Source organism: Anser anser (genome assembly GCF_964211835.1).
Source record: "Anser anser genome assembly, chromosome: 8".
Classification (NCBI taxonomy): Eukaryota; Metazoa; Chordata; class Aves; order Anseriformes; family Anatidae; genus Anser; species Anser anser.
This window is the reverse complement of record NC_139728.1, coordinates 1933625-1957828: the sequence shown is the minus strand read 5'-3', so window position 1 is coordinate 1957828 and position 24204 is coordinate 1933625. Positions and strand designations below refer to the sequence as shown.

The 24204-nt window shown below is 42.4% G+C and overlaps 1 long non-coding RNA gene across 5 annotated transcripts in view; it reads right to left on the bottom strand.

Moving 5' to 3' along the window:
- Positions 1-383: 383 nt before the first annotated feature.
- LOC310903303 overlaps positions 384-24204 on the bottom strand; it is a 46962-nt gene continuing 23141 nt past the window's right edge. For all 5 annotated transcript variants that reach the window (XR_014587443.1, XR_014587444.1, XR_014587445.1 and 2 more), the window contains 4 exons: positions 22545-22716; positions 21694-21866; positions 19212-19394; positions 384-12930 (listed from right to left, as the gene is read on the bottom strand). This is a non-coding gene — a long non-coding RNA (uncharacterized lncRNA). The remainder of the gene's footprint in view (positions 12931-19211; positions 19395-21693; positions 21867-22544; positions 22717-24204) is intronic.

The following is a 24204-nucleotide window of genomic DNA, read 5'->3' as shown; positions in this document are numbered from 1 at the left end:
ACTTGTTATAGAGCCACAAACACTTCTGTGCCGTGCCCTGAAGCCAGAACCCACAGCCGAGAGGTGTGGGTGTGTGCAGTGCCTCCAGCCCTGGCCGAGCCCCGGGAGCAGCTTCGTGCTTCACTCGCGTGGGGCTGTCCGGCCCTGGCATTCAGCACTTTCTGCTCCACTGCTCTGTGGGGCGGGTGGCTGTCACTCCATGCTGGCCACACATGTGGCTACAGAAGAAAGAACCAGCAAGGAGGGTTTCCTTCTTCACCTCACTTGTTAATTGAAAAATATCGCTTTAATTCAATAACAACATATGTTGATAAACATAATAAGCCGGTGGTAGCAGAGTGGTGACGCTACGCTGTCACTTCTGTTTTAGCCTTTCAGGTTCAAATGACTGTGTTGTCAAACGACTCCTTTACAATATTTGCCAAAACATGTTTACAGAAAGGCTCAGGCACAAGTGTACCCTGGCGTGCCAAGGCCACTGAGAGCGCCCATGCCAAGCAGTGCAGCGACCGGATGGAGGAGGTGCTGGCTGTCAGAGCACAGGAAAGGTGCTCCCCAAGGAAGGGACAAGGCCATGTGCCGACCATTTGAGCATTTTTCCTGGCAGTCCGCTGAAAAGATGCAGAACTTATTTCCCAAACATGACTGCTATGAACTTAGTAAGAGCTTGCAAGTTTTAGTGTTTACAGATGGCTTAATTTGGCAGTCGTAATCATTATAGGAGCCACTAATCTAATGGGAGTTAAAGGCTGCCAGAAGTAAAGTATTACAATTAGAACAACACCCCAGTCCATGAGTGCTCATAACTTGGTACCATTGCAAACACCATAAGGTGCATACACATTGGGCGTTTGGTTAATCATGCTGTAGTTCAAGCAAGCGCTGTCACAAAGGAATGAATGGACACCAAGAAATCACACCTTCCTCTCATCCTCCCCCAGCTCCTGGGCCGCACAAGGGGCAGCACAGCAGACGTGGTTTCACTCAACATGTGGGAAGAAAGCAACACATGAAATCTGAGCAGTGGTCAAAGAGTGCACAGCTAAAGAACCTGCAGCTGAAGAGACATGCACAGTGTGTGTTTAAAGCTCTTCCACATGTTCAAATGAATGCATCGTTTCACTGAGGGCTTAGCCATGTGCACTAAGCCTACTTCCCATCAGCTCAGTTGTAAGCTAAGTCAAGGAAGGATGCCCAAGCTCACCTGTACTGCCTGGTATTTGCCAGGGACATAATGTGCACAGTTGCTGTGGACCAGCTGCTGTCCCATCACAGCTTGCGGCTGAAGCCCAAGAAGTGCACACACATGTGTACACACAAACTACCCCATTCCTTATTGTTTTCCTTCCTCCAGCTAGCCTGTTATCTTTTTCCAGACATCCTGCACTGCATGAGATATTGTCTTTGGATCCATTTTTTAAGAAGCTCCAGGAATCCTGTGGTTTCTGTGTTACAAGGACCTTGCTTTTCCCTTTGTCAGTAGTCTGGTGGTTATCTATTATTCCCTCTCTTTAAATCCCATCTGCAAGGTCTGATGCAGAGCTGTATGCTGCTGTGGGAAAGAGCGATTGCTAAGTCACTTAGCGAAGTGGTTGGAAGCTGGGCAAAGCCCTGCTTCTGGGCCAGTGCCAGCTTGCTCAGCTGCAGCTGTCCCAGGATAACACCCCAGGACCTGCTGGGGCAAAACCCACATTTGCTGAAGGCACTTTCTCAAGTCCAAGACGGGGTTGTTGGAAATATAGTCTGCCTTTCTCTCACCAGTGTCCTGAGAATGTTCATTAGTGGTGAAGAGGATTCAAATTCAAGCTGAGGGCATCATATCTCTCTGCAACAAGGAGAGCTGTCCTCTCTTCTGGGAGTGGCTTTCAGTCTTGCCTTGTGCCTCTGCTCCTCTGCACCAGGAAGCATCATAGCTCAGCTTGGGTTCAGCAGTCACCTAAGACGTGGGAGATCTCACTATTGTCTCTGCATGAAATAATAGTTAATTACTCACAGGAGGAAGAGATCCAATAGTCCAATATGTGCATGAAATACAGCATTTGGACAGATCTCCTTGGAGAGTAACTATCAGTGAACACTTGTGTTCTGAAAAGACATTAAGTCAGGACAGCACACTCCAAAGAACAGTATAGTAGAAAAGGTTTAATTTCTCTCCCTTTTACTGGAAGATGTTTCCATCAGCAACAAGAGGAAACAAATCTTAACCACAGACTTCAGCATAATAGCTGCAGTAACAAAACAAGTTTCATTATTAAACTAACTCTTGGTAAAAGCCAGATGATTTCTACAGACAATTTTGCATGCAACTGCTAGATGCAATTTGCAGAGTGAGCGCCAAATTGCCATACTAATTATTTCTGGGCTGATGTTCCCTCTGTGACATAGTGGCATTTGGAGAATGGGGACTAACCAACAAGTGAAGTGCTGAAGTGGGAGATCACTAATAGCATTTCTGAGAAAGAGAAATATCGCAAATACCAATCTTCCTCTTCACACACTCACTCTCAATTTGCACCGAGACAATTTAATGCACACAACTATCCTACCTAGTTCATCTGTATTTTTGGCACCAGTCAGGCAAGCAGCACCTGCCAGCCCCTGGGCACAATACCAGTGTGGCCACGCGGGGCACCGTGACCTGCACTATGGACAAGCCCAGCGGGTGGCCCTGGCAAGGCCTCTCAAGCCCTACAAATCTCCAAGGTGAGCATGTTTCTCTCGATACTTTTCTGGCTCATGCACACACACTGCCTGACAGTTTGCCTAATTCTCAGATCTGCAATATACCAGTGAGGTGGGGGGTCTGGCAAGAAGTTCACTTAATTCAAGTCTATTAGCAGGTCAGTGTCTGCTTTTATGCTTGCTCACTCGCTAGCAGTTTGTTCTGAGTTAGCTTATCAAATTGGATACTTCTGCACACTGCATAATATGAAATGGAATAGAAAAGCATTCCTGGCATACTGTGAATTTTTTGCTTTCTGTTCCTTTCCTCTGGCCTATTTTCCTTTTTCGTTGCCGAGGCAGTACACTATCAAGTTTAAGCAGTGTAATTTTAGTCTGGTACTGCAGACCTACTGATTAGTGAAAAGCAACAGGAAAAAAGGAGTGGGTTGGCTTTAAAACTTTTAGGTCATACTTTTCTTCTGTTAAAAACAATTTAGACATGTTAAAAGACTAATTACTGAAAATAGAATAACCATTTAATATCTGACTGGGGAAAAACAAAATCACCAAATTGCTTTGGATTTTGAATATCAGAAAGTTGATGGATGATAATGAGATTTGACCGAGGAAATAAAGGGTCCAAAACCTGCAAGCAGCACTGGCAAGAATATAAATGATGCTTGCTGAAATGTCAATAATTCTCCATTCATTGCATGTTCAACATTACTGTAGCAGGGACTTTAGGCCAAGGGAGACACGTTCCCAGTGGGGACTACTGGGGCAGAGTGGAGGGCTAACACCATGCAGCATGAAAACACCGCCAGATCAGTTCTTCATTGCAGCTGCACTATACAAACAGATTTGACATTAATTTATACTGCCATACAACCAGGAAAATCTAATGGCTGGCTTAAGTATATGTGAAGTCAGACTTGGCAATTTAAATCACGTCGGTGATGCAGGCGGGCCTGCAGCAGGACACTTTGGGCCTGGCAGGGAGGCCTGGGCCTGCGGCCTGGCTCCTGCCTGGGGCTGGGCCTTGCTGCGCTGCTCCCGCGAGCTGCCCTCTGGAGGAGCTGGGAACATGCTGGGAAGGCAAAGTGGGCACACAAACAGTGGACTGTTTCCCTGAAGCCAAGGGTTTCCCTCTGCCACCAGGCTATTCTTTTATATTTGTTTTCCTGTGCTTGTTCATTTACACTCATGATTAAACTTCATCCATCCTGGACAGAAGTCTGCTTGTTTGAGGAGCACACAGACACGTACCCCCAGGTGTCTTGCTCCCGTTATGTTTATTTAAGGCTGCATCAATTCCCTGGCAGCGTACAGGGCAGGTAGCTGTGCCCACACCCATGCACTTGGACTAAGGACTGCCAGCCCCATGCTGCTCCTCAATGCCCTGCCAAGCCCAGCACTCCTGCCACAGCACAGAAGTCCAGCTCTGGCTTTCCAGCCTTAAGTAGTCGCCTTTCACCAGAGATGAATCTCTGAAGGACATTGTGTCTGCTTGTCCTGTATGCCTCCAACGAGGTGCATGGATGTAACTGCTGCCTGTCGGCAGGAGCTGCGCCTCAACCAGGCCAGCAGCGGCACCACTTCCCTGCCATTTTCCTGGCAGCTGGGCTGCCCAGCACGACGCCTGACCCACAGGTGCTACGATTGCTTCAGGATTGCCTCAGACCAAGATGAATTCAGACATAGTTTAGCCTGGCCCAGGCTAATCTCATTATAGATAATCTTGTTTACCACATGTACTGCTCGTAAAACAATGCTGGCTGTTAACTCTTGCTCTCCCCCATAAGGCAGCCCCTTAAAGACATCTGCAAGGGACATGCAGGGTAGTTGACAGCCAGTTCCCAACCACAACCTACCATCTCATCCACTGAGGACAAGGCTGGCAGCAACTCTTGCTGTGAAAAAACAGCAGTGCAGCAGCAGGCTGGGGCCTGTAGCGCTGCCAGGCCCACAGCATATCACCTTGGTTGTCAGCGACAGGTCAGCAACAGCCTCACTAGTGTTCTGCATGGCTTTGGTAATTAAGTTTAACCCTGCTGGGTTCAGCAGAGCCTCACCTGAATGAATGATTTCCCCTGTGCCATCTTAAGGACACACCTATCATGCAGCTCCCTTTTCAGATGGATGCAGGAGGGCACGTGCAAGAAGCATGTTCGTGCTGCTGGCACCTGTCATCTCCAGTGATGTTTCTGACCCCTGGATCCCCATGGCCACACCACACACACAGCCAGGTGCATGGGCTGCAGGGCTTGGGTGCTGCTAGTGCTGTGAGATACGGCACCCATGCAGTGCCAAGCAGAAAGCAGCCGGCTGGCTGTGCCCCAGTGTGCAATGGCTCTGCTGTTCCCAAGAGCGTTGCCGCTGGATGGGAAGCCTCTTCCTTCCTCCCATCTCAGATGCAGGGCTACTGCTCTGCATTTTTCTTTTGTTTTCTCTCCCACGCTGTGCTTTCAAACGTGCAATCAAATGCTCACGCTCACATTGGGTTCAACACAGCTGGATCACACTGCCATACCGCCAGTCTGTTGCAATAAAGAATTGCAGGACATATTTACAGGTGGAGGCTTGTGCTTGTTCCAATTAAAAAAAAAAAAAAACTCAATTATTTTACATTATGGTGGCTTACTAGGTGATATTCAGTTCACTGGTATCATCAGGTAATATAAATGCTGCAAGTTTCCTGATTTTTTTTTGTCACTTGTTAAAGCAGTGAAGATGGCTGCCTCTTAGAACTCACTGAAAGGCATTGTTTTGTCTAGACCAGTGTCTCCATTTCTTTTCAGCAGATTGAGCTTACAATTATTTTAAAATTACAACATAAAAATGGATGTTTATAATATTTCCTATTCCAAAGATGACAGTAGTCTATTTTAAATTGAGCAGTTTTAAATACACTTTCAGAAGAGAAATAATCATTTTCTTTTCTGAAGCAAAAATATTCCATACAAAACGTTTTAAATTAGTTTTTTCAGGTCTTTACGCAACGTATATTTACCAAAAGTCTGTCATTTCTGTGAAAAATTTTAGTTCCATCAAAATGACTTTCTCTCTTACAAAAACCTTTCACTTGCCCACGCCCTGACCAGCCCCACTCTGTTTCCCTGTCAGATGTTCCCTGCAATACAAGAGGGGAGCTGTCCCCGATGCCTGGCTGCAGAGGGACAAGAGGACATATGATGTTGCCCCCTAGTACCTTACAGGGTGCTCCTAACACACCTACTGCAGGTATGCTCTTAGAAAGATACCCTTTGATACAAGTCAGGGCAAACAGCTACCCTTAGACAGGAGGAGGCTGGCGGGGTGTGCTGCCATGTGGGCCTACACACGGGGCTGTAGCACCCCAGCCTGCCAGGCCTGGGGGTCTGTGCTTAGCAGAACTGCCCCCCCCCGCCCCAGCAGTGATGCCAGGCGGCAGCTCCTGTGCCAGCTGCTCCCTACCCTCACAGAGCTGCACCCAGCCACGCTGCTCCGCACCGACGAGACCATGTCCTCTGCCGAAACCAGAGTGCGTTTCATAAATATTCTGCCAGACAGACACCCTGCTGTCTTCTGCACTGTTTCCATAGTCAGCCTAGGAAGTTAATTTCCATCCATAATATTTGAAAATACCCTAATTATGAATTTAGCAAGTCTGCTTACTAATGCAGTTTTCCCTAAATTATTTCATGGTTAATTGAGAATTCAGTTGTAAAAAGTAGTAATAAACATGTGCAGCAAAACAAAGCTGAGACCTTTGGAAGCCTGTCTTGTAGAGGACAGAAAGCTCCTGTCCCTCTGGGACTATGTCTGATCCTAAGCTATAGATCCAGTATTTTTAACATTGCCTGTGGGAAAGTGTATCAGCCTTCAGCTGCCTAATTCCTAGAATCATCGAATCACAAAATATTCTGAGTTGGAAGGGACACACAAGGATCATCGACTCCTGGCTCCGCTTAAGAACCACCCAAGAATCAGACCGTATGTCTGAGAGCATTGTCCAAATGCTCCACCAGGTTTGCAGCCTGTCCCAGTGCCCAACCACCCTCTCAGTGCAGAACCTTTCCCTAACACCCAGCCTGACCCTCCCGTCCCAGCTCCATGCTGTTCCCTCGGGTCCTGTCGCTGTCCCCAGAGAGCAGAGCTCAGCGCCTGCCCCTCCGCTCCCCTCGTGAGGGAGCTGCAGGCCGCCATGAGGCCTCCCCTCAGCCTGCTCTGCTCTGGGCTGAACAAACCAAGGGACCTCAGCTGCTCCTCAGGCATCTTCCCCTCTAGGCCCCCCCCAACATCATTGTAGTCCTCATGCCTGTTTGTAGCAGAACTTATGTCTGTTCTGCTGCTGAATGCTGCAAAGGTCTTGCACGTGCTCTGTACCAGTGAATGGGTACTGAATTTAACATCAGACAGGATATGACACACTGGTGTTTTGGTGGACACTACAGGGAAGAACGTGATACTGGCATTCATACAGCACCCCATACCTCCAGCCTGTTTATCCTCTCACTGTCTGATGCAGACCTGAACACCTCTAAGCAGCCATAGGCAAGGTATGTCCAGAGTGCAGGCATGGCCAGAGGGCAGATCTGCGGGCCAAATCCCACCTATCCATTGCCTGAAGCCACTCCACCTTTAATTCACTAGCAGGGGCATGACAGCATCTTGAAGTTTCTCCAGGCAAATGCAAACACTGTAGTGTTTTAAGTTCCTGAAATAAATATGAAATGAAGATTGAGAGCAGTTGATGGTTTAGATTATATACTGAGCTATTTTTAAACTTTTTCAGAATCCTGCAGCCAAATGGCAAGAGTGATTGTGGCAGTTATTAGCAGGGAAATATTTGCAGGAATTACATCGGGCTGATGGTTTACCACGCAAACCCGTCCTACAGAACTTGACGATTGAAATGTAAAGATGCTTTGACAGATGTTGTTTTCAAAGACTGGAGACATCCAAGCATGGTTTGTACCACACGTATTTTATACTCTTTACACTTTGCATTTCATGCATTTGTATTCATCAAACAGTAACATATATTAATTTATACATTTATAAGATGCTATTCTAAAGGATGATCAGTCTCAAGGGTATACCTGTAAGATACCTTGGAGTTCAACTATAAGGTATTTAATAAATAGACAAAAAAATGTTTTGGTTTGTATGTAAAGGGCAAAAGGCTGAATAAGTCGTCATTGTTTGCCATTCTAATCATCCATCCAATGTACAGAAGACCACCTTCAGAAGTCTCTTCAATCATCTGTAAACAGTTATACTTTGTAGTTCTAGAGACTGTTTGCAGGAGCAAAGCATTCAACAAGCACAGTGAATATGTCAAGAAATTGTGTTCTCTATTGAAAAAAAATGCACTGTATTGAATTTGTCTCCATTTCTTTCCTTCAGCTTCAGCAAGGAACTGAGAGAACTCCAGTGTGTTTTAAAATTGGTTATTCCTGTCAAATATCATTTAGAAAAAAAAAGCATTTTTCTCTTCCCAACCTAGCTTTAACTATGATTTTACAAGTTTCTTGGTCTCCACTGCCAGATTTGAAAAATCTCTATATTTAAAGGAATTACATTGAGATCTACTACAACTTCCTGTGTAGGTGTTGTCCCTTCATTTAATTCCTGCTTATCTGCCATTCCAACACAAGCAGAGAACAGAAACAGAAGACATGGCCCTGGCAGGCCGCAGACAAGGTTGGGACAAGTGTTGACCACCTGGAAGCACCCCCAGGAGGAGTGGGCAAGCAGCAGGAGTGACGGACTTGCCCAGGGGTGGGGTAGGGAAGGGGACAGTGCTTGCTAGGTGTAAAATTTTGCTTTGAGAAATTCTGAAACATTTCTGCACCCTGAATGCTGGAGCCCTGCCAGAGGGTATAAACTGATGGGTATAGAGACTACCAAGTGAATCCCATGAGGACAATTTTCAATCTTAAAAAGACAAAATACATGCAGAAAGAAATGATCTTGTACACATCACTATCCTGGAATCCTTCATTCATAAATGCTTGGGCATGGATTATTCTTCCACCAAGCTGCACAATCAGCACTGCAGGCCTGAAGAAAAATGTGGTATAAGGTGCTGGAACAAACCTGGGGCAGACAGCAGAGTCAGAGAATACGAATGGGGTGAATAATAAACACCATGGTGAGATTCAAAACGTAGGGCAAGCTCATGCCACGCTTGCAATCAAGTGTTTACTGTCTGCCCCAGCATCATTCTGCTCCCATCTTTGTTGCCTTCAGTCTAAACAAAGCGACGTTTCAATCTTCTTTAAATTCAAGGACACTGAGTCCCTGAGTGCCCTGCTCACTAGCTCTGAATGGGAAAACAAACCTGCCTGGGCCCTAACAGCATCTTAGCTTACGTCAGTGATGCAGAACATATTGCTTCAAATGCATATTCTTCTAGGGGTGCCATCCATCCACCCTGACAAGAAATAGAGCGCTTCCTCCCTTTATCATGTCTGAGAGGGAGAAATGTGTGAAGCAAAGCTAAATGTGTGAAATGCAAATAGAAGTCGCCACATCCCGGTAATACATTCCTTATACTGTCTAGTAGCATTGCAGGGATACAGCTTGGGTATGTTAATGTCCCCAACAGATGGCACGTTGTTGCTGCCTACATAGAAGAGACACTTCTGAAGAACCAGAGAGGCAGAAGCAGCACATGGTATGTGAGGGGCAGCGTGCCACGTGGCCGTGCAGTGCACTGAGTGTTAGGGCTGGGGACTGGTGCTTGGGAAGGTATGGGCTGCATGGTTCTACACTGGTCAAACAAACAAACAAAGATGTATGAGTTGTTGGTGTTGCCCTAGTTAGCAAAAAATCCTTTGAAAATAACGTTTGATAAAATACAGAAGTAATACTATACCAGTGTAATATAGCATGGAGATTCAAGAATGTTGTTGTTGGCAACTTTGGAAATGTCAATCATTTTTGTCCATTGGAAAACACTATTTAGATCATGAATTAAAAAAAAAAACAGAATGTCACAATACTTTGAGAATTTTTTCTGTTGTGTGTTTGTTTAAAGTGCTTACAGCAGGGAGGACCAAAACATCCAGGAGCAACCAGTGCAATCTATAAAACTAGCATTAAGAAACAGCACATGATACAGTGAGCCCTGACAGATATTCAGGAGGACTTCAAACAGAGCTGACTTCACTCATTTTGCCACAGACTTAGGGAAAAGTTGGTGAGGTCTTTCTTACTATTTCTTAATGTGAACTCCACGTATTGTGTGACAATCTGCTTATGATTTATTCTCTGAATAGGTACAGTGTGACCAATCACACATTTCCTTCTACAATATCATAGACAAACTAAACAAATATAAAACCAATTTTATTACTAAAAACTAGCGTAGTAGTAAATGACTAGTAAACTGTTAATTTTCTGGTCCAAACTATGATACTTCTGTTCTCTCCCAAATGAAAATTCAATCTCTGAGAATGTAAAACCTGTAGGAAATGGTGTTAATGAGGTAGGCTACCCCACGTGGCCAGCCTGTAGCCCTTTGTATGCTGAGCTACAAAAGGTAGGGCCAAGAGTCAGCATACAGCTTTAGAAGTACCTTGTGAGTGGAAAAGTAAATGTCAAGTTCAAACCTTTAATGAAGGTCATTTTCTCTACAAGATTAAATGAACAGGACAGGACAGGATGTTGATCCTCCATATGTTAACTGACTTCTACCTCATCTGCACTGCTAGGAGAGCACACTGATGCCTGCAGTTAAGCAAGGACAGAACCGCACTGTCTTGGCCAACCTGGAATGTCTACCCCACATACTCATGTTTATAAAGGAAGTTTATCCTGTTTTAACACACAAAGTTTATTCCAGAAATCCAGTTACATTGAAATGAAGCATTATGTGGGGTCACATCAAAAGTCACATCAAAAAGATTAATCATTATTTAAATTTGGATTCACACTGATATGAGCTTCTACTATACCTAGAGATACTCTCTGTAAACTCTTCATAAGAGCTGGAATACATCCACAGAGAATCTTTCTGCTTCATGTATTGCACTGAGGTCTAGATCCACCCGATGGTTCTGGACTTACCAAGATTAAACCTGTATGGCTCTCACCTAACTCCTCCTGTAGGCATTTTGCTCCAAAATTCAAATCCTCCAAGATTTCTTACAGCCACTGAGCCACACAGAAGATGGTTCCCAAAGTTTTGTGATAAATTTTCTCAACATGGAAGGGTCTTCCTTTCGGCAAAGGTGTAACCACTTATGTCCTACCATGTTGAGAAGTAAAATGTGTAATGTTCCCAGAGTCCACAAACTGATTATTCTGCCTATCCTAATTTGAAGATAAAAAATGTATTGAGAAAATTGAATAGAGGAAAAAATTTCCATATGCCAACCCCCTAACTAGTCACTTCTGCTCTTAAAGGCCACCAGTGTCTCAGCTTGATCCAATTACTGCTTTGTACAGCTTATCACACCGACCATTTTCCTTCCCTCCTTTTCTTCAGAGCTAAGCCTCATTAATGGGAAATGTGACAGGTCCAGTCAGTGTTACATCCAAACTCCCAGGTTAGTTCTCTATTTGGAAGCAACCTTAGGTTTTATGAACTTTTATTCAACACAAAAAGCAGCCTCTTGGCACTTGCATTCTTTAATGGACTTGTGTCATTTACATTAGTTCTGTATTCATATTGTTTTCTTCAGAATTGCTTCTAATAAAGACATACATATATATAATATATACATGTTTATATATGTCTAGACTGTCTTGGAACATTTTTCACTACCCTGGTAAGACAGCAGAAAGATATTTTTCAAAGGATTGAAAAGATCCTTGCATATTTTTTCTCACTCTGCTATTCTAAATGTCAGAAAAATTGAAGAAGTGAAAATGCAGCTGTATCCTATCTTTAAGCAGCTGTATCCTATCTTTAATCAGTCAGAATTGAGGTCCTATTTCTTTAAATTCTCTTGTTCTTCGTTTTTAACTCTCTTGTAAAACCTCTCAGATATACAACAAGAAATAAGCTACAGTTTTATATCTCTCACAAAAGCTTTTAAGAAAAATGAGTACTTGAGCTTTCCCAGGTCAGAACATTTCCACTGTAGAGTTTTGGCACAAACACATAGCAATGGCTTACATGCTAATTTAATTCCTCAAGATGTAGACGCAAGACTTACAAAAGGAATGCACTTTGTGAGCTTCCGACCTTTAGTTAGCACAGCCCCCTCACTCACTGCCATGACTGCAGTGCTCTGAGTGCTGTTGCATGAGCCCCTGTGGTCCCCAGCCCCATGCCCAGCCCTCAGCTCCCCACCAGACCCCCTGCTAAAGCAGATCCCACCTCGGCTCTGCAGCTCTTTTCTTCCATCAAAAAGTTTCAGTTTTCACTAGAAAACTACTGACTAGTTGTAGCTGAGATTAAGATATGGAAAAATCACATCTTTTCTGATCCTGAGAATACCATTCCTAAATTTCCCCTTATGCCTAGAGCCCATGTAGCCCAGATTGGGTAAAAGAAAAGCAAAAAAGGAGCTGTATGACTTCAGTGCCATTGAAGCCAGTCCCCCAGCAGTCATTGCAGAGATGGGGAAGAGATGCTCCTTGTTGGTCCTGCAGCTCCAGCTGCCTGCCCTCAGCTCACACACACTGCAAGAGCCTATCCTTAAATTCCCATTTGGACAAAGCTGAAACATAAAAGCACGGTCTCCAGCATCACATGAGACAGTGATCTAACCACACAGTGTTTCAGAGGGGACTTTCCAAGTCACAGGAATGTAGGGTTCACCTCAGGGTGACTCAGAAGATCTTTAGTGCTTGTGAAAACTTTTCCCTCCACAACCAGTTACAGAAGCTAAACCAAGCACTGTTTTATCATGGCCAATGCTACTCTGGAAGAAGCGCAACAAATGAAAACATAATAATAAAAAAGAAGCTGAGCCTCTCCCAATCAATAATTTCAGTTTTACAGCAAGTAGTTGTAAAACAAATAAGCACTGGCCAGCACAGGCACCCTGTGATGCCAGCTCAGGCCAGACCTCACGGTGAATGCAGCCGACAGCTCCGTGTGCATCACGCTGTGCTGCTGTCTAAAGCAGCAGTTCTCCAAAATGTACCGTAACTTCCACAGGAGCCACTGCTTAACAAACCATGCCTTAATCCATTAATGGAGCTGAGCCAAAATGAGAAAAATCATGCTCAGGGCAAATCTGTCCATTTTCTGGTGTGCCAGTTTCTGGATATCTCAGCTGGGAGAAGTCGGGATGAAGCACTTCTCTAGCAGTGGGCACAGCCGGTCTGAAAAGAAAAGAAGTCAGGTTACAATCAGTAATCACACCACCCTTCAGGAGACGTGCACCATTATGTGAGGTGTGCTTCATCCTAGTTCAGAGAATCTCTCTGAACTCCATCCTCATCACTGGCTTCCTTTAGAAAATCAAAGCAAAAGAAGCAACACCAAAATAGCTTCCACAACAGTGCCAGTGTTTTAGTTTGTATATCCCGAGTAAACTGAGGGAATCATTTGAGAGGAACCAGAAAGAAAAAAAATCACCTTTTACAGGCCTACAGTCACATGAAATGCAGTCTACGTGCCTTTTATCTCCTAATGACTTTTGCAAGGCAAAATCCAGAAGCAAACTGTGAAGCATGACCTTGACTGCAGGAAGCGTGACGCTGCTGGCAAAGGGGCCTATGCTTACATTTTACACAGGGGTCATCTCCTCTGGTGATTACAGCACTGTGCAATAGAGGCCTTGGAGTCTCACCATCAGATACACCAAAGCAGCCCCCAGAGAAGCAATGAAACGGGCAGCGTCTTCAGCTTTGTTCCCCGCTAGGGCAGACACACCAAAGGGAGGCTGTGGGCACGTGCCCCGCCGGCCTGGCTCAATGCAGCAGCAGGGCCCTCATGCCACCATTACTCACGCTGCTGCATGCACGGAGCCCACAGTGGCAGCATGCAGCGTGACCAGAGCATGGCAGCTTCCTGATGTCAGCAGAGCCACAGGGTGGCTAATGTAATTTAAAAACCAAATAACCAACAGAATTATAAATAAAATACTAAGTAAGTAAAGTTGGGTGAGAATGCTCCCTGATCACACAGAAGCCACCAGCTCGCTGGCACACCTTGCCCCTGCACGCTACTGTTCACAAAGGCCCCTCTGTGCCCGGAAAAGCCATGGAGGAGGAGGTTGGTGGTTCCTCAGGAGCCAACCTTGGCCTGGCCAGGCCCATACACCCAGGCAAAGCTCCCACAAGGCCACCTCGAGCACTGCAGGACCAGGGCAAAGGCAGACATACTGCTGTGCTAGGCCCATGCCTTCACCAGTAGCAGCCACAACAGTGAAGAGGACTGGGGGCAACCTGTACTCTTTAATGAGGCCTAGAATTCAATTCCAATTGTGCCACAATTCTGGGAAAGAAAGTACAGCTCAGGTTTTCTCCTCACTTACACTGGTGTGCTGGGAAGATTTAGAAAGAATTTAGAGCAGACTGGCCTTGAAGTGATGAGTTCCAGATTTTACTGTCATAGAATATTAAAACACTGGGTTTGCATTGCAGATAGAGGCACAAGTTTGGTACCACACTGCTCAGTCCTGACAGGACTGAGGCACTTCTACACATGACCAGAAGCAAGATTTCAGATTCCATGGGAGCTTTAATGTCAAAAATACAGGTGCCTCCTAATTTAGGCCCATCATAGGCAATCATTAGCTCCATATGTATTTGGAGGAGCATAGTTTGACAGGCTGAGGTGCTCAAAGTGGCACTGATATATGCAGGAATTTCGGCAGTACTTTTGCAAACTTTGTCCTCCTGCAAATCACTTACATGAAGCTCGTTTTTTAAGTTCAAACACCCCAGTTTCTTCCTGTAGTTTAAAAAAAAAACACACACACACACTACCTCCAAACAAATGAAAAACTGTGTTTTGTTTTTCCTTAGATATCTTTTAGATATCTTAGATATCTTTTGAATGTCTGTGTTCCATCCAGGCATGAAACAGGAGGTCAGTAGATGTACAAAAAAAAGTCTGTGGCCTGGGTATTCCCAAGCCAGTGATGGCAGCAAGCTGGAAGCAGGGGTAAGCGCACTTCAGGCCATGTTTACACCAGTGGTGGTATTTAGAAAATACCAGACAACTCTTTTGAATCCCCCTTCCAGTCCCTGCTTTTCTTGTAATCAGTGTGCCCAGTGAAGGCCATGCCAGGACTCTGGTGCTGTGTCTCCATGCAATAGCCCCAGCAATGTTCCTGTGACAGCCAGACCTGCCTCTGGAAGGATGATGCTAACAGCAAGCCGTGCCCTTTCCTGCCTCTCTCCACAGCTTCTCACATGTTCAGTTGCCTGCGTCATCTCTCAAGCCACTGAAGTGTATGCAGTATTCCAGTTTACATTTTAACAGGAAAGCTTCACCTTCCTCTTACATCTATGTATAAGCAATACACTCTTTAGAAGACCTAAAATTCTCATTGATTGTGCAGCAAGACAGAAAAGCTGTGTCTCGTGGTGATAGATGGGATTACTCCACTGGCTCTTACCTTTGGTAACAGACTCCATGTGTATTAGCACATAGTTTAAGAGGAATTATCATCTTTTTAATAGATCACATACTGAGTCACAAGCTACATATTCAACAGAAAATCAAGCTAATTGTTCACTTCTTCTAAGATATCCCTGAAGGATAATCAACCTCTGCAGAGCTGTTTCTTAGTTGGAAACTAAGTAATTAAGCTGAAGAAATGCATTTTTCTTTCAAGATTCTCTGTATTTTCTTTTATTCTTCTTCATGCCAAATACATCAGTATGAACATAAATGACTTTAATTAAAAATTAAAATTAGCTCAAGTTTTGTTTTGTTAAATCCATAAATGAAGAACAAAAGAGACTGTCAAGACAGAAAAAGAAAACATTGCAACCTTTCTGACAGTTCTCATCCCTACCCACTTGCACAGCAAACTGTAAACATGCAGTGTGGCATCATCTTCCTGAGTGCACCTCAAGAGTCTTCAGTAGGATTTATCATATGTGGGCTTCAGCTAGTAAAGCAGTTACACATGTTATAAATAAAAAAATGGACAGTGCCATAGTATGATAGATCTATGAAGCCCCAAAATTTGATAGGAATCTTCTTTATTAATTTAATCTATCACTGGCTAATTGCTTATATACTGTAAATCTGCAAAGGTCAATTCTTGAAATCACCAAACAATAAAAAGGTATGAAACACTAATAAGCCCTAATAAAATAAGAATGTTAATCAATAGTCTAAATGAAGCCTTGTATTGCCAATGATGCATGAAAATATATTATTGTTAGGGACTACAAGCATGGGTTCCACTGAAACCACTAAAATAAAAAGCCATGTATTTTGAGTCAAATGCAGTATAAAGAGCATCTGTAAATACTGACTGTACAATGAACTCCTGCAAGAGAACAGCCTCAAGGACTAAAACATTACACCAAAAAGCTACACAAACCAAAAAAAAAAAAAGAAAAAAGAAAAAGAATGCTGATGCAATAATACCTGACAAAGGCCAGCTCTGAACTGTACGGACATAACAGGAGAACTTGTTTATACATATCAAATACTGCATGTTAAAGATATGCAAATAAATATTTTTATATATTAAACTGTAATAAACTTGCTTATCAACCTGCAGCCTCACACCAGACAGACTCCTTTACCTACTGCATTCAAACCACTGTGCTGACAGGACAGAGCTACTGCAGGTGCTCACTGCTGTAGCAGGAAGCAGACTCATCACTCAGGCTTGCTTCACCAGATTGCCTTATGCCCATTTAGAGAATTCCTGTCTTCCTGAGTTTCTAACTGCTTCTGAGGAATATTAAAGAAAAATGGGGTTTTTAAAGCATCTCTGCATTCTAAAAGGCTGCAGAACTGTGTTCTGTTTGTAGGAGCAATTTGGTTTTATTAAGCAGCATGACACAGACGAAGCGAGCTGAGATAAGCTGTGTACAGTACATTGCAGCAGAGTCATCAGCAGCAGCAGCTGCCGCCGATCAGCCTAGAACCCGATTACCCAGAGATGCACTGGCGCACTACAAGGAAAGGTGTTAAAAACCCTTCCTCCCGCTTACTCATCAGCCAAGATAGACACTCTGCTTCACCTCTGATATTATTGAAGGAATTTCTCATGGCAGCAGAGAGGTTTGGCAAACTATATTTCTCAGGCAGTATTTTTGTATTTCTCTGTTTTCATTAAACCTCTTTTGCCAAACTGCCAATTTTGAAGGTCATTTCACTTGCATGGCACTGTTATAATACATTTCACAAGCAGTGTAGACATCACTTACTGTGAGGTCTGTATTTCTTATTTTCCTGCTGGTAGGAAAATAGAATACTTATACCAGTTGGCAACCCAAAGAGTTAGACCTGCTACAGGCAGGTCTTAAATCGCTTTTGTAAAAAGGTCTATTAGCACATTTGATCTGAGCAAGAAGGGATCACTAGTTTACTCTATTAGTCTGATTTCTTCCCAAATAAATTCTGCTCATGAATTTTAGAAGTATTGAATTAAAGGAATCTGGTTGTCAGGGACAGGCATGGATGCTGGGAACATATAATAATGTACTCTCATGTTTTCAACAGAAAAAAAGGCAGCATTATTCTTTCTGAACATTTCCTTCCTCTTTAAATCTTCAGATACTCTGCTTTCTCTAAGGTCATTGCATGAATTTAAGATACACCATTCTGGAAACTAAATTAGCCCTCATTTACTGGGAAGTTGAATGCAGCCAGACTAATGGTGGTGCAAATATAATTGGTTCCCAACATGTGTCAGTGTGTATACTCCTCAAGCCACGGAAAAGATGCATTATGGGACTAATTTTTAAATGTTAATGGATATTGGATGTTTGCCAGACACCCAGCTGTGCACAAAACATTGAGATGGTAAATAGCTCTTGATCTGTTTAGAAACAAATTATAATGGCTGTTTGGATTCCACATGACTGAAGGCATGGTAACCAGCACAGGCTCACAGACTGACCCTATTAACTGCACTGAGGGGAATGCTCCAATTTTTAAAATCAAGATAAGAGACATAAAATAAGGCTATTAAGATTGTGTTTAAAGTATTTTAGATTAATATTAAACAAACAGAATCCCAACAACAACCAATAGCACCTGTTACCATTGCCTTAGTGAGCTAACTTATTTTAGGGAGCTTTTTTGGTAGGAGGTCAAAAAGAAAGTGTGTTTATCACTCAATTAATTTGACTCTAAAGCCGAGATCTGAATGAAGTGCTTACCTGCATTTACAGCATAAAATCTCTCCTGCCGCACATCAGCAATAGGTCTCACTCAGCTGCACCAGGGAACAAGACCTCTTCTCATTTGATGTGCAGTTCTCATAATTTTTAATTGAAATCTATGAATATGAGTATTTGCAGGAAAGTCTCTACTTGAAATTTCTTACTAAGTGTATTCATTTGGTCAGCAGAGCCCAACAGGGAACTTCAGTCAGCTGAATTACATGCTTTTGATTACTGTTCTGTAGAATTAGCTGAAAGTGTCATTTTACAAGTGAAAAGTGTACTAATTATCAACAACATAGGAGACCTCTTTTCCATAAAGTTGTGTGGTCAGTAGGTTGAGAGCCCTTTCCACAAATAAGACAATCACATGTATATTCAAGGGATCTCCCTCTTCAGGATTTTGCTGTTTGGGTTTGAAAAATTCTGGAAGAGCTTTCCAGCATAGGACATGATCAGTCCAATTCAGGGTATTAAAGTTTCTCCATTAAAAAAAAAAAAAGTACGTAATTCCAAATAGAAGATCACAGTAGCATTGAACCAACAGGGAAGGACTCCAGACTGCCCAAGCAATGACTATGGGGTGATATAAAATCATAGCTTGTAGCTGACACTAAATTTAGATCCCCTGGGTAACTTTGCAGTTACAGATTTGTATCTTGAATTTGTGCTTCGTGACATCTATTCTGCATATTTGTTTTTAGCTGAGTGCTTTCTGCTGGTTTTGGTACCTTACATAGACTGTTCTCTATGATCTGAAATACTTTGAGATATTAGGAGAAGCAGCTTGAAAATCACTTCTTAGATTTCTTCAAAGTTAATTTTCTGTTTGCCTTCTCTAAAGAATATGGCTTTCACCAAATGTAGAACAGCTACAGAAATAAAATTATCCTGGCCGTTAGGAAATGTGATTCTAAGATATACCATCAAAACATACCAAAGAACAATGTATTTTTTCCCTGACAGCTCAAGAATCTTGATTCATTCTTACAGAGTAAGTATAGATTTCGGTGAAATGTTTTCCACACCACCAATTTAAAGTTCTTAGAAAGAAAAGAAAAAAAAAAGAGGCAACAAACAAAATCCCCTTCCTCAGCCCCGTGATTTTGTTCAGCACACCATGAGAGAAGGTCTGGCCCACAGAGGTGTTCTGCAGGCTTGCTGCCACCCAATGCAGGAGGACGGCATCGCTGCCTCCCCAGCCTCAGCCCTCTGTGTCAGGCACTCCAGGGCTGGAAATCATACACATGACTTTACCTCCACCCTGCTAGCAGAATATGAGAAAGGCCCAGACTCACCTGCAGTACAGAAATACTGGAGAAGAGTCGGAGTTGGGACATGTGAGTATTGGTAGAAAACAGGGCTGGGCTGGCAACTGGATCTCCTCTGAGCTTTAGGGGGAGGATGTGTGCCTTCGATGCTGTGCTTTGAAGCTCATCTTCCTCTGCCAATGGCAACAGGCAAATCACAAGTAGCTAGTGCTCCACAATAAAAAAGAGATGAAAACAAGCTTATTGTTCATTGATCATCCTGGCCTGGGGAAGGAGAGTGTCCGTCAGCACATGCAATTCACACACCCTTCTAAGGTTATTGTATATTCCAGCCCAGCTGCAAGCAAACAAGTGGGACTTCTCTTTCCTAGGAAATCACTGATTCACCATCAGGATTCAGATAGCACGACTACTTCAAGGGCCAAGCCATACGTTCATTTACATTAGGATGAATCTGAAATAATTTCTCTAACACTGGAGAATTTATTCTTAATTTTCAAAAGCAAATGGGAGCAGAGTCTGACAAGCAGCACACAGGGTTTGTACAACCTACATCCAAAGTGTGTTTTCACAGATGCAAAGTAATTTCATTATAGTACACTGCAAAATCTTTTACTTGCATAACTTGTTTCCATTTCTTTTTAGTGTAATGAGATTTCATGATGAAAGCCAAATACAATCTAGTATAGCAAAAGTGCATGTTACACTGATCCTAATAAGCCCAATGAAAATCAATAATGCTGCTAGTTTCCCTGAAATCAGCCTCCATAAGCTCCAAGCACCGTGTTCTGCCTAAAGAAGAGTATTAGCAGCTTATAAAAGACAGATATTTCCTAGCAGAAAAACTGAAAACAGTTACACTTCAGAAAAAAATAAAAAATAGTTATAAAAAACAACAACAAAAGGCGATAGTTGTCTCCTGTCCTTAAATTGCTGGTAAGAAAAAAAAAAAAAAGGAAAAAAAATCAGTTGTGTTCTCTTTTCATCCAGTTCCCAGCTGTAATCAAACTGCCTCAATGACTGCAGCCTGCATGAGGATGAGTCACTAGTCCCTGACTTCTCTTCCCATTAAGAAAAGAACAATATTGTCTACCCTGTTCACTGAACAATGACAAGAAATTTTGCTGAGAGAGCAGAAGCCCCAGATTCACTGGCATAAAAATGAGGATAATAATAATAATAATAGTAATAGTAATAATAATAATAAAAGGTGCAAGCACACTATCAAGGAGCACTACTAAAAATTCAGGTGACCTGCTGCAATCAACTTTGGAAAATATGCAGGTATCTTCTGTCGTATTTCTTACCTTTGGCTTTTTGCATTCCCTGCATTCTGTAATGGACAAGGCTGAGTTAAGAAGGGAAAAGAGGGCAGATCTGAGAGCAAAGACTAAAACGCACACATGTCGGAGCACAGGAACAGGCAGTATGTTTAGTCATATATAGTACATCTAGTATAGTACTATACATCTATATAGTACATCTGAGAGTAATACCCATAATTATGTAGGTTTTTATACTGCACATATTTCAAATGAAATTTTTCTTTGAAGTTTGCCTCTTCTTAAATAAGCTAATAAATGCAGGAAGCTTAAAACAATTTCCATTGCATTCATAAGCTATTTTCTTTTTTCTTTTTTTTTCCTCCTTTGCATAAGAAAATGTTTCTCTGTAATGATCTACCTTATGAATGACCTGAGGAAATAATTTTTGGTTTCTTTAAAATGCAGCCATTTGTTTCTTACTGGTGAGTTCAATTTCATTAGAAGTTATGGAGTGAACACCAACAGGCTATTTGCAATATTGAATAGCCAAAGGTGCATAATTACTTCCAGTTTACTATTAAAACAATATTTAAATAATTCAGCATGCAGTTGCTTTATTCTCTTTTTAATGATGTACTATTAACAGGTTGACAGGTTTGCAAGAGTAAGGCCTTTTATGAATTTTTTTGCATTAGGAAACTCTTATAGAAGCAAATGTAAACATGAGCTGTTATTTTTGTACAACGTTTGCATTATAAAGTCTTCCCTCAGGACAAGAATATATTGAATATTTGCAAGTGTATAACTTCATGTTAGCAGCATATTTGTGTTTATTTACTAAATGTAAGTGTGGTAATTCTGAATAAAATGATCTTACATACAGACCACACATGTACCATAGAGAAATAGATGCCATGGATACGCAGGAGATGTACTTCTCGCTTTGGCAGGGGGATGAGGCATGGCTCATTCAGGCTAGTTCATACGTTGTAACGGCGTATGCCCATACATCACAGGTGTACAGTACTGTTTCTATGGTGACTGGCTCACATGAGCAGGAAATTTCATTTTGATAAAGTTATATTCTTGGGCAGAGGAAGAAGCATCAAATATGGTGGTTTTTTAGTGTTTGAGATATAACCTGTAAGAAACAACAGACCTAAAGAGGGAGTCACAATTTTCCCAAGTGGTATCAGCACCTGTAAATAATACCTTGGAAGTGGCTTATACGTTTGGGAACATACCTGTAACAAGACTTTGCCTTTTTCCCCACAGAGACCACGGCAGGCAGAAGCAGCAGCAGAACCACGAGCACAATGCCGAGGGAAGCGCTGACAACGCCGGGCATTTCTGTGCTCTTTCTGCTCACCACTTAGATAGCATGCTGCTGGCTGAAACCACATTGGGCTTTATGGAGCTGAAAAATGTAAAAAATTACCTTCAGGTGAAACATTTCACTAATTTCAGCTTATGTAAAAACTTCAATATTTGTTGATCAAAGAAGTAAAACTTCAGATGGGAGGTCTTTCTGATGCAATCAAAGCATATTTTGAAAACAGTGAAATGGAACGGTTTCACTTTTTCCAGCTCCCCGCCTACCAGGGTTTATCATCTCTAACAATTCACTAAAGCTGACAGAAATTTGCTAAACAAGTCCACAGACCAGAAATGGCATTTTTCAGGGAAAACAGGATTTGACTGCAAGATGTCACTCTGCTCTACTCCAAAAGGGTAAAGAAAATATAACCATCACCAGGCTGGAGAGCACCTGAAGTAGTTCTTTTCCTTTAACCCCCAGCTTTCAGCAGCATCTTCTGTCCTCCAGGAAACTGAACAGTGGGTTCCCCAGCCCAGGGCTGCCTGCAAAAGGGCTCCAGCTATCTGCCAAATACAAAGGTAACCTACATGACTTTGCCTCCTGCCCGAGTAAACAGGAGTGAAAGGAGCTCCTCATGTTGCACTGAACATAGCGTCACAGTCATTGTTTTGATCTAGAGTGGGCCTTGCATGCCTCCACAAACTGCTGTGTGTTCTAACTACAGAAGGGAAAAACTTTGGTATCTATGGGAAGAAGAGAAAAACAAACAGAAGATACCGGTTTTAAAGCAGGGGCCAGGGATTGCTGGGTGGTCTGGAGGTAACACAGCCAGAGAGTAGAGCTGCAGTGTAGGCCATTGCAACATGCTGGGCATCACACGTCTCAATGTGGAACAAGCTGGAGGGCTTGGGAAGCAGAAGAGACAAGACCTCCTCCACAGGTTAAGCTACTAGAAGGAGAAAAGTTCTTAGCTTGTTTGGTAAACAAGGCTCAGGAGGTATCTTTTAAATTAATTAATTTTAAATCCTGATGTTTGCAAGCTCCTAGCTATTTACATCTAGCAGCTTTATGCAAACAGCTATTAAACTGAGACATTTTTGGATCATGGATTTTTTTATGCATTCATTTGTAACAAAAAACATTAAAATAATAAAGGATTGATTACTGCTCCTAGACCTTGTGCAATGGTTGGAAGGTACAAAATATTAAAACCCTTTTACCTGGTAAACACCTTCCCTTAACCTAACTGGTGTTTCACCTGGGGAAGCCAGCAAGAAAGCAATTCAGTTTCCAGTGTATGTTAAGCACTAGTCATTGCTATAAAGGCCTGTTGGTAGCACCAGGCCCTTAGCTATTACACGTCTCTTCCTAAACTGTATCTTAACTTCCATAAACAACCAACAAGGTGGAATCTCCTTTTGAATCTCAGCATTGTGGTCTTTTATTATAAGAAAAAGAGTTTGTACTGTAGTAATATCGCTTGCCAGTGAGAATTCATTCTCCCCCATACCCTCCTGAACCAAGGACCTAGAATACAGTAAGATAAAGAAAAGCCAAAGAAAATGAAAAATATCAATAAAGTTACACCAGTAAATTGAAATACTTACTGTCTTGGGAGGAAAACCTTTTATTAAAATAAAAATACCTGAGATAGTATCAAGGCAGGGTGACAATGAAGATGTCATTACTAAATAGGACTCTTCGGTCCCTTAGCTGTCAATAATTAATACATTATTTACACTTGCACATTCTCATTTCCCAGCTTTCAAGATTTCATTTACACTCTGATCCTTTGCTCAGCAGCAAATTTAACAACATTGTGACTTTCTTCTGCCTGACACTATACACCTATCAAGCTGAAAGAGAATACCATCTAATATGTGCATTTATTAAAGTAGAAAGCTTCAGTTACTGGAAGAAGTGACAAATGCCAGTGTTTGCCACAATAAACTGGAAGAGAAACAAATTGCTCCCAAATAAAAATCAATTAAGAAGCCATCTTAATAATACTGTTGGTGGGAGCCTCAACATCTGCACGTTTTAGGTGAATGTAGCTGAAGTGTTTCTAATTAAAACCCAAAGGGATCAGCAAACTTAGGAAAGCCATACTGACAATTGCAGACAACCTTATGTTGAAGATGCAGCATTTTGACTATCTGAAACTAAAATATTCTATTAGGTTGAAATAGCCTTTTTCTTGTGATGCAGAGAAGATGCATCCATTATATATTCCTAGGAGAAGCAAAGTCAGATGATCGTATGAGAAGTATATCGCCAGTGTACATAAATGTGCATATTTATTCAGTATCAGAATACGCAAGCTATGAGCACAAAATTTAACACACGTTAAAACTGTGCTTTAAGCAAGGATTACCAGAACATAGTGGACTGGGGTAATCATTTTAAAGTCAGTGCCAATTTTAATATTGGAGTTAAT